Raw genomic sequence first — 10837 nt, forward strand, 5'->3', positions numbered from 1 at the left:
AGCGCGCAATCCGACTGATGATTTACACCCGGGCCACCAGACAACCCTCGTGATCTTGGCAAAGAAAGTGTCGGCGGAAAAATGCCTGCCAACCAGATGGGAATGGAAAAGCTTGAACAGCTCCTCACATAAAACGGGGTGGGGGGGGGGGGGTGGAGAGCACAGACAACAGGAACAACAGGTTGACAAAAGAGAGAGTCAGAGCCCTTAATGTGAACGGTGGTCCACTGGGCCCACGAAGTGGGCTGGGGTATTGGCTGACCCTCAAGGTGCCAGGCGATTGCCAACTTATAGGGCGGCCACGAAGTCTGCAGGGAGGTTAGATCAACGGCACCAGCCGGGGACTTAACCAACGAAACTAGGACCGGGGAGTCCCACACAGGCTGCACTTGGCGGCTCCTCTCGTGGCAATATCAGCCTGGGAGTTTCCGACTGAGTGGGGAGCTGTCCCCTTTGTATGGGCTTTGACCTTACCCATATAATAAGGTGAGGATCAGGCACCAAGATCCTGCCATAACCTAGGAAACAAGGACGTGTGAATCAGAGGCTTACCATCCGACGTCCGAAAATCAGCTTTATGGTACGTTAGGGAGAGGGTGCATGGTGTTGATGGCCGAGGCACCATCGGACCAAATATGCACTGGCTGATCAGTGGTCATGCGCACAGCAGTAACAATCTCAGCGAACTGTGCGGAATGTGGCGTACACATATAGAAATTTACAGCACAAAAGGAGGCCATTCAGCCCATCGTGTCTATGCCGGCCAAAAAAGAGCTATCCAGCCTAATGGTTCTTTCTAGCTCTTGGTCCATAGCCTTGTAGATTACTGCACTTCCAGTGCATATCCAAGTACTATTTAAATGAGTTGAGGGTTTCTGCCTCTGGTTATTGACCCCAATGCTAAGGGAAATAGGTCATAGAGTCATAGAGTTATACAGCACGAATAGAGGCCCTTCGGCCCATCGTGTCCGCGCCGGCCATCAGCCCTGTCTACTCTAATCCCATATTCCAGCATTTGGTCCGTAGCCTTGTATGCTATGGCATATCAAGTGCTCATCCAAATGCTTCTTGAATGTTGTGAGGGTTCCTGCCTCCACAACCCTTTCAGGCAGTGAGTTCCAGACTCCAACCACCCTCTGGGTGAAAAAGTTCTTTCTCAAATCCCCTCTAAACCTCCCGCCTTCCTATCCACTCTACCTAGGCCCTCATAATTTTATATACCTCAATTAAATCTCCCCTCATCCTCCTTTGTTCCAAAGAAAACAACCCCAGCCTATCCAATCTTTCACCATTGCTAAAATTCTCCAGTCTTGGCAACATCCTCATAAATCTCCTCTGTACCCTCTCTAGTGCAATCACATCTTTCCTGTAATGTGGTGACCAGAAACTATGCAGTACTCAAGCTGTGGTCTAACTAATGTTTTATACAATTCTAGCATAACCTCCCTGCTCTTATATTCAGTGCTTTGGCTAATTTATTTATTTTTTATTCGTTCACGGGATGTGGGCGTCGCTGGCAAGGCCGGCATTTATTGCCCATCCCTAATTGCCCTTGAGAAGGTGGTGGTGAGCCGCCTTCTTGAACCGCTGCAGTCCGTGTGGTGACGGTTCTCCCACAGTGCTGTTAGGAAGGGAGTTCCAGGATTTTGACCCAGCGACAATGAAGGAACGGCGATATATTTCCAAGTCGGGATGGTGTGTGACTTGGAGGGGAACGTGCAGGTGGTGTTGTTCCCATGCGCCTGCTGCCCTTGTCCTTCTAGGTGGTAGAGGTTGCGGGTTTGGGAGGTGCTGTCGAAGAAGCCTTGGCGAGTTGCTGCAGTGCATCCTGTGGATGGTGCACACTGCAGCCACAGTGCGCCGGTGGTGAAGGGAGTGAATGATTAGGGTGGTGGATGGGGTGCCAATCAAGCGGGCTGCTTTATCTTGGATGGTGTCGAGCTTCTTGAGTGTTGTTGGAGCTGCACTCATCCAGGCAAGTGGAGAGTATTCCATCACACTCCTGACTTGTGCCTTGTAGATGGTGGAAAGGCTTTGGGGAGTCAGGAGGTGAGTCACTCGCCGCAGAATACCCAGCCTCTGACCTGCTCTCGTAGCCACAGTATTTATATGGCTGGTCCAGTTAAGTTTCTGGTCAATGGTGACCCCCAGGATGTTGATGGTGGGGGATTCGGTGATGGTAATGCCGTTGAATGTCAAGGGGAGGTGGTTAGACTCTCTCTTGTTGGAGATGGTCATTGCCTGGCACTTATCTGGCGCGAATGTTACTTGCCACTTATCAGCCCAAGCCTGGATGTTGTCCAGGTCTTGCTGCATGCGGGCTCGGACTGCTTCATTATCTGAGGGGTTGCGAATGGAACTGAACACTGTGCAGTCATCAGCGAACATCCCCATTTCTGACCTTATGATGGAGGGAAGGTCATTGATGAAGCAGCTGAAGATGGTTGGGCCTAGGACACTGCCCTGAGGAACTCCTGCAGCAATGCCCTGGGGCTGAGATGCTTGGCCTCCAACAACCACTACCATCTTCCTTTATGCTAGGTATGACTCCAGCCACTGGAGAGTTTTCCCCCTGATTCCCATTGACTTCAATTTTACGAGGGCTCCTTGGTGCCACACTCGGTCAAATGCTGCCTTGATGTCAAGGGCAGTCACTCTCACCTCACCTCTGGAATTCAGCTCTTTTGTCCATGTTTGGACCAAGGCTGTAATAAGGTCTGGAGCCGAGTGGTCCTGGCGGAACCCAAACTGAGCATCGGTGAGCAGGTTATTGGTGAGTAAGTGCCGCTTGATAGCACTGTCGACGACACCTTCCATCACTTTGCTGATGATTGAGAGTAGACTGATGGGGCAGTAATTGGCCGGATTGGATTTGTCCTGCTTTTTGTGGACAGGACATACCTGGGCAATTTTCCACATTGTCGGGTGGATGCCAGTGTTGTAGCTGTACTGGAACAGCTTGGCTAGAGGTGCAGCTAGTTCTGGAGCACAAGTCTTCAGCACTACAGCTGGGATGTTGTCGGGGCCCATAGCCTTTGCTGTATCCAGTGCACTCAGCCGTTTCTTGATATCACGTGGAGTGAATCGAATTGGCCGAAGACTGGCTTCCGTGATGGTGGGGATATCGGGAGGAGGCTGAGATGGATTATCCACTCGGCACTTCTGGCTGAAGATGGTTACAAACGCTTCAGCCTTGTCTTTTGCACTCACGTGCTGGACTCCGCCATCATTGAGAATGGGGATGTTTGCAGAGCCTCCTCCTCCCGTTAGTTGTTTAATTGTCCACCACCATTCACGACTGGATGTGGCAGGACTGCAGAGCTTTGATCTGATCCGTTGGTTGTGGAATCGCTTAGCTCTGTCTATAGCATGTTGCTTCCGCTGTTTAGCATGCATGTAGTCCTGAGTTGTAGCTTCACCAGGTTGGCACCTCATTTTTAGGTACGCCTGGTGCTGCTCCTGGCATGCTCTTCTACACTCCTCATTGAACCAGGGTTGATCCCCTGGCTTGTTGGTAATGGTAGAGTGAGGAATATGCCGGGCCATGAGGTTACAGGAAAGTATCCCGTATGCCTTCTTAACCACCTTATCTAGCTGTCTTGCTACCTTCAGAAATCTGTGGACATGCACCCCAAGGCCCCTCTGTTCCTCTACACCTCTCAGTATCCTCCCATTTATTGTGTATTACCTTGCCTTGTTTGCCCTCTCCAAATGCATTACCTCACACTTCTCTGGATTGAATTCCATTTGCCACTTTTTTGCCCAGCTGACCAGTCCATTGATAGCTTCCTGCAATCTATAGCTTTCCTCCTCGCTATCAACCACAAGGCCAATTTTTGTATCATCTGCAACTGTCTTAATCATACCCCCTACATTTAAGCCTAAGCCATTGATATATACCACAAAAAGCAAGGGACCCAGTACTGCACCCTGAAGAATCCCACTGGAAACAGCCTTCCAATCACCAAAAACACCCATCAACATTTGCTTCCTGCCACTGAACCAATTTTGGATCCAACTAACCACTTTCCCTCGGATCCCATGGGCTTTTACTTTCCTGACCAGTCTGCCATGTGGGACCTTGTCAAAACCCTTGCTAAAATCCATATAGACTACATCAAATGCACTACCCTCATCAAACCTCCTTGTTACCTCCTCAAAAAATTCAATCAAGTTAGTAAGACACGACCTTCCCATACCAAATCCATGCTGACTGTCCTTGATTAACATGTGCCTTTCTAAATGACGATTAATACTGTCACTCAGAATTGTTTCCAATAATTTGTCCACCACGGAGGTTAGGCTGACTGGCCTGTAATTACTCGGTCTATCCCTTTCTCCCTTTTTAAACAACGTTATCAGTCTTCCAGTCCTCTGGCACCATGCCAGTAACCAGAGAGGATTGGAAAATGATGGTCAGAGCCTCCACGATTTCCTCCCTTGCTATACTGGATCGCTTGAGAGGGAAGAACAACTGAGAACCCAGCATCGTGGTAGGAAGCTCCATCAATATAAACGTCGGTAGCATCAGGAATCGATGCTCGGAGCACTGGATGAGCATCAAAATCTACTAAAGGGAATGGACATGAGCATAGAGCAGAAACTGAGGCAACAGTAGTGCGCTGAGGGCTGATGTCGATACGCCGTTCCATGAACATGACTGTCCAGCGGCTTAGACGTACAGATGAAATGAGAGAGTCATCCGGCCACAGTAGCAATTTGAGTGGGGTATGTGGAGTGTGAAGAACAAGGGATTGTAATCTTATATGTAAAGTATTTGACCGCCCAGAATGTCGCCAGCAAATGTTGTGAACAACGTTCGTAGTTCTTCTCGGGACCGGTCAGAAGACGAGACGCGTAAGCGATTGGAAACAGCCTACCTTCAAATCTTGATAGAGCGCTGCAGCGAGGACCCAACTCCGAAAGGGAACAGCTGGGATGGTCAGGGGTGATGAGATGAACGACCTGTATGACTGTCACTTTAAGCTTTTCAAAACCTGAGCAGAGGTCATCAGTGTCTCGCTTTAATAACTCATACAGAGGTTTAGCCAGTTCAGCACAACGCGGAATAAAAGATCGTTGGTATCCGACGAGACCGAGAAATGAGCACAAGGCGGTAACCGACACCGGCAGAGGCAAGCGTTGGATTACCTGAACCTTATGCCGATCAGGGAAACGTCCGCTTCCTGATACAGAAACCCCGAGGAATGTGACTTCATCCTGTAAAATCCAGCCTCTCGTGGATTGATCTTCAGCCCTGCTTCTGTCAGTAGACACCAGAGCTCGTCGAGAAGTTGCAAGTGCTCCTCCCTTGATGACGTGGAAAGTATCAAGTAGTGGACAAACTGTATCAAACAATCAGAGCTGGAAACGTTTTTAACAGCTTGAGCCGTACGTTTGTTGAAAATTGTCGGAGAAATATGAAAGCCTTGTGGGAGGCATGTCCATGTATAACTTTCATCATTGAAGGCAAAACCGAACTTATCCTGACCTTCCTCTCAGAGAGGCACATTCCAGACCCCGTTCGCAATGTCGAGTGTGGAGAAGGCAGCCATGATGTGGAGATGCCGTTGATGGACTGGGGTTAACAATTGTAAACAATTTTACAACACCAAGTTATAGTCCAACGATTTTATTTTTAATCCCACAAGCTTTCGGGGGCTTTCCCCTTCCACACCGCCTGAGGAAGGGGGGGAAAGCCCCCGAAAGCTTGTGGGATTAAAAATAAAATCGTTGGACTATAACTTGGTGTTGTAAAATTGTTTACGAGTGTGGAGAAGCAAGTGGCCTTTGGAGGAATCTGGGAGAGCAAAGTGGGAACCTCTCGCACGACAGGCGCGGAGGCAGGGGTAACTGAATTAAGTTTCTGATAGTCGATTGTCAATCGCCAGCTGTCATGGGCTTTTTAATGGGCCAAATCGTAGAATTTGTTAACGTGCCAGGCCTAACAACACCCTGCTGTACAAGATTGGAGGGTAGCCTCAATGTAGGGGTGACTTTCATGAGGAAGGGAGTATTGTTTCATGAATGGTGAGGAGGGTCGTTGACCGACTCCTCTCCCGACAGTCTACTGGTATCATGTTTGTGAGTAGCGAATGTACTGGACCACCACTGAATGAGTGACTGGATAGCTGGATCGGGGTGGGCAGGAAGGGCATCGGAGACCAGCAGAATCTCACGCAGAGGGCTGAGGCTGAAGCATAAGCACTGGTTAGGGTAGTCGATTAGGATACCATTATTATAAAAGAACCATGCTCCTCGAGCAAAGACATCGGATGGAGAAACTGAGTGTCGACCCCCACTAGGGAGACGCAAACAGTATCAATCACAGGAGCATACTGACTAGATCCAGCGAAACCCTGAAGTTCGATGTGCTCGTCTGAAGCTGAAGCGATGCTATTAGGATTTGGATTATGAATGATGGTGACGGTTGATCCCGTGTTAACCAGAAAGTTCTGCTGTTGGCCCCCCTCAATAGGGCGACCCTCATCAGCCGGCCGGAAATCAACAACCAGCGTGTCGGAGGGGGCCGAAAAATGTCATTGTGTAGACAATGGAGGAGCGACTGTCTTGGGACCTTTGGTCACAAGGCTGGTGATCAGCAAGGAAAGAATTTTGTCCACTTCTCACTCAGGTCTAGTGTTTTGGGGCCATTTGTCAAATCACCCATTTGGAAGTCAGGTTGTCGAGCAGCCTCGTGAAAAATGTCCAAGTCGGTGACAATTGTAACACCCAATAGCGTGGGGATCACAGCGGCACAAATAGACGAGGCAGGGTCGGGCAATATTACAGAGGTGGAAGTAGGTGGTCGTTTTGATGGACAGCATATGGAGTTGAATGCTCGGGGTCAAATAGGATGCCAAGATTGCAAACTGTCTGTTTCAGCCTGAAAAAGTGGCCAGGGAGGGGATGGTGTCTAGGGAATGGAGTTTGTGGCTGGAACCAAAGACAATGGCTTTTGTCTTCCCAAAGTTTAATTGGAGGAGATTTCAGTTCATCCAGTACTGGATGTTGAACAAGCATGATAACAGAGATAGTTGGGGGGGGGGGGGGTTGGTGGTGTCGTCGAGAGAAATGGTGATGAGGTAGACCTGGGTGGTGTCAGCGGACATGTGGAACCTGATGTACTTTCGGATGATGTCACCAAGGGGCAGTATGTAGATACGAAACAGGAGGGGGCCATGGATAGAGCCTTGGGGGGGGGGGGGGGGGGGATTCCAGAGATGGGAAGAGAAGCCATTGCAGGAGCTTCTTTAGCTACTACTGGACAGTTAAGAATGGAACCAGGTGAGGGCCATCCGGCTTAGCTGGACAAGGAAGGAGAGGATTTTGAGGAGGATGGTATGGGCAACCGTGTCAAAGGCTGCAGCCAGGTCGAGAAGGATAAGGAGGGATAGTGCACCATGGTGACATAGGATGTGATTTGTGACTTTGATCAGGGCCATTTCAGTACTATGGCAGGGGCAGAAACCAGATTGGGGAGGTTCAAACGTGGAATTGCAGGAAAGATAGGCACGGATTTGGGAGGCGACAACCCATTCAAGGACTTGAGAGAAATGGGAGGGTTGGAGATGGGGTGTTAGTTTGCAAAGGGCAGAAGGGTCAAGGGTGTTTCTTTTTGAGATAGGCAGAGGGTGATGGTAGATTTGAAGAGGATGAGGACGACAACGGTACCAGAGGAAACAGTTTAAAATATCAGCTAGCATGGAGGCCACTGGGTGGTCAGTGGTTAAGTGGGAAGAGAGTCAAGACAACAGGAGGTGGGTCTCGTGGACATGAGCTCAGGGTGGGCATAAGGGGAGATGAGAGAAACTAGAGAACTCTGGTCTAGAGCAGGGGTAAACCTTGGAGGAAGTTTGGCTTGATGGCTATGGGAAGGGAGGGATGCAGTAGACGGAGCTGAATGGATGGTCTCAATCTTAATGACAAAGTCGGCCATGAGCGCCTCATAGTTGTTGGAGGCGAGGATGGAGGGGGTAGGGGAGAGGGCTTTAAGGAGATGGTTTGTAGTGGAGAATAGAAGCCAGAGGTTATCTTTGCATTCCAGGCTGATCTTGGAATAGTGAGCAGTTTTGGTAGAGGAGAGTAGGACGTGAGTGCTTGATGTTGTCCAGCCACATCTGGTGGCGATCAGCTAAACCAGTTGTCCACCGCATTAATATGGATATATGTAATGAATGCTAGTAGATGAAGCGCGTTCACGTGAATTGGTGTCCACTGGCAAAGTAATTAAAAAATGGTGCAATTTCTAGTTATTAGGAACAGGAGAATCCTTACAACTTCTCAAGCCTGCTCCACCATTCAATTAGATCACGGCTGATCTGCACCTCAACACCATTTATCTGCCTTTGCTCCATATCCCTTGATACCTTTACCTAACAAACCTATCTCAGTCTTGAAAGCTCCAGTTGTCCTAGTGTACACAGCCTTTTAGGAGACAGAGTTCCAGACTTCTGCAAACCTTTGTGTGGGGAAAAAAAAGCTTCCTGATTTTGCTCCTGAATTGCATGGCTCTAATTTTGAGATTCCCCCACCAAAGGAAATAGTTTCTCTGTATCTAGTCAATCAAAATCTATTAAAATTTTAAACACCTTGATCAGATCACCAGTCAATCTTCTATAATGAAAAGGTAATATCTAAAAAAAAAATTCTCATCTCACCTCTGGCTCTTTTACAAATTACGTTAAATCTGTGTCCTCTGGTTATCGACCTTCTGCCAGTGGAAACAATTTCTCCTTATTTACTCTATCAAAACCCTTCATGATTTTGAAGGCTTCTATTAAATCTCCTCTTAACCTTCTCTGCTCTAATGTAAGGAATCTTACAACACCAGGTTATAGTCCAACAAATTTATTTTAAAATCACAAGCTTTCGGAGATTATCCCCTTCGTCAGATGAATGAGTGAAAAGGTTCTCAAATCGCATATCTTATACTATGTTGGGACAGCATCACACCAATCAAAAGGTGTCGTTGTTATTCAAACAGGCCAGTCACAGAGAACAGCACGTCCCAGTACACTGGATATACATTGTGTCGATTACACAGGCAGGCAGAAAGAAACTCAAAATGGCAGGGAGAGAGAGAGAGAGAGAATTTTTAAAAACATAATTTTTTTCCCTTTTTTTGCTGGTGGGGTTACGTGTAGCGTGACATGAACCCAAGATCCCGGTTGAGGCCGTCCTCATGGGTGCGGAACTTGGCTATCAACTTCTGCTCGACGATTTTGCATTGTCGTGTGTCTCGAAGGCCGCCTTGGAGAACGCTTACCCGAAGATTGGTGGCTGAATGTCCTTGACTGCTAAAGTGTTCCCCAACTGGGAGGGTTAGTCGAGCAGAAGTTGATAGCCAAGTTCCGCACCCATGAGGACGGCCTCAACCGGGATCTTGGGTTCATGTCACGCTACACGTAACCCCACCAGCAAAAAAAGGGGAAAAAATTATATGTTTTTTAAAATTCTCTCTCTCTCTGCCATTTTGAGTTTCTTTCTGCCTGCCTGTGTAATCGACACAATGTATATCCAGTGTACTGGGACGTGCTGATCGCTCTGTTCCTGCAACCGCTTTAAAATTGTACCATTTAGTTTATAGTGTCTCTCCTCATTCTTCCTACCAAAATGGATCTCTTCACACTTCTCTGCATTAAATTTCATGTGTCTGCCCATTTCACCAGTCTGTTTATGTCCTCCTGAAGTCTGCTACTATCCTCCACATTGTTTACTACTTTTGAGTCTTGTGTCATCTGCAAACTTTGAAATTATACCCTGTATACCTAAGTCTAGGTCATCAGAAAATAAGAGTCTAAATGGGGTAGAGGAGCAAAGGGATCTGCGGTCACAGATACACAAATCACAGTAGCGACGCAGGTTAATAAGGCCATGGAAAAAGCAAACAAATCACTGCGGTTCATTTCTAGAGGGATAGAATTGATGGTAGATTTGTTAAACTTGTATAGAACTTTGGTTAGACCACACTAACTGAACATTTCTGGTCTCCATATTATGAAAAGGATATAGAGGCACTGGAGAAGGTGCAAAAAAGATTTACTGGGATGATACCACAACTGAGAGGTTTATACCCATCAGGAAAGACTAAACAGGCTGGGGCCCTTTTCTCTAGAAAAGGGAAGACTGAAGAGTGACCTGATAGAGGTCTTTAAGATTATGGAAGAGTTTGATAGGGGAGACAAAGAAAATGTTTCCACTTGCAGGAGAGACCAGAACTAAGGGCCATAAGTATAAGATAGTCACTAATAAATCAAATAGGGAATTTGGGAGAAACTTCCTTACCCAGAGAGTGGTTAGAATGTGGAACTCGCTACCATAAGGAGTAATTGATGCAACTAGTATAGATACATTTAAGGGGAAGCTAGATAAACATGTTAGGGAGAAAGGACTAGAAGGATATGTTGATGGGGTTAGATGAAGGGTGGGAGGAGACATGTGTAGTGTAAACATGGCATACCCGTTGGGCCAAATGGCCTATCTCTGCAGTACATTCTATGTAATTAACATATCAAAAAGACCAGTGGTCCTAATACCGATCCCTAGGGAACACCACTATATACTTCCCTCCAGTCTGAAAAACAACTTCACGACTACTCTGCTTTCTGTCCCTTAGCCAATTTTGTATCCACGCAGCCACTGACCCTTTAATCCCATGGACTTCAATTTTGCTTACAAGTCTATTATGTGTTACTTTATCTTTTGAAGAGTCATATACCATAACATCAATCGCACAACCCTCATCAACCCTCTGTTAGTTAATCAAAGAACTCAAGTTAGTCAAACACAATTTGCCTTTAACCAGGCTATGCTGGCCGTCACTGATTAATTATCA

The sequence above is a fragment of the Heptranchias perlo genome, chromosome 1, assembly GCF_035084215.1.
Source record: "Heptranchias perlo isolate sHepPer1 chromosome 1, sHepPer1.hap1, whole genome shotgun sequence".
NCBI classification, from domain to species: Eukaryota; Metazoa; Chordata; class Chondrichthyes; order Hexanchiformes; family Hexanchidae; genus Heptranchias; species Heptranchias perlo.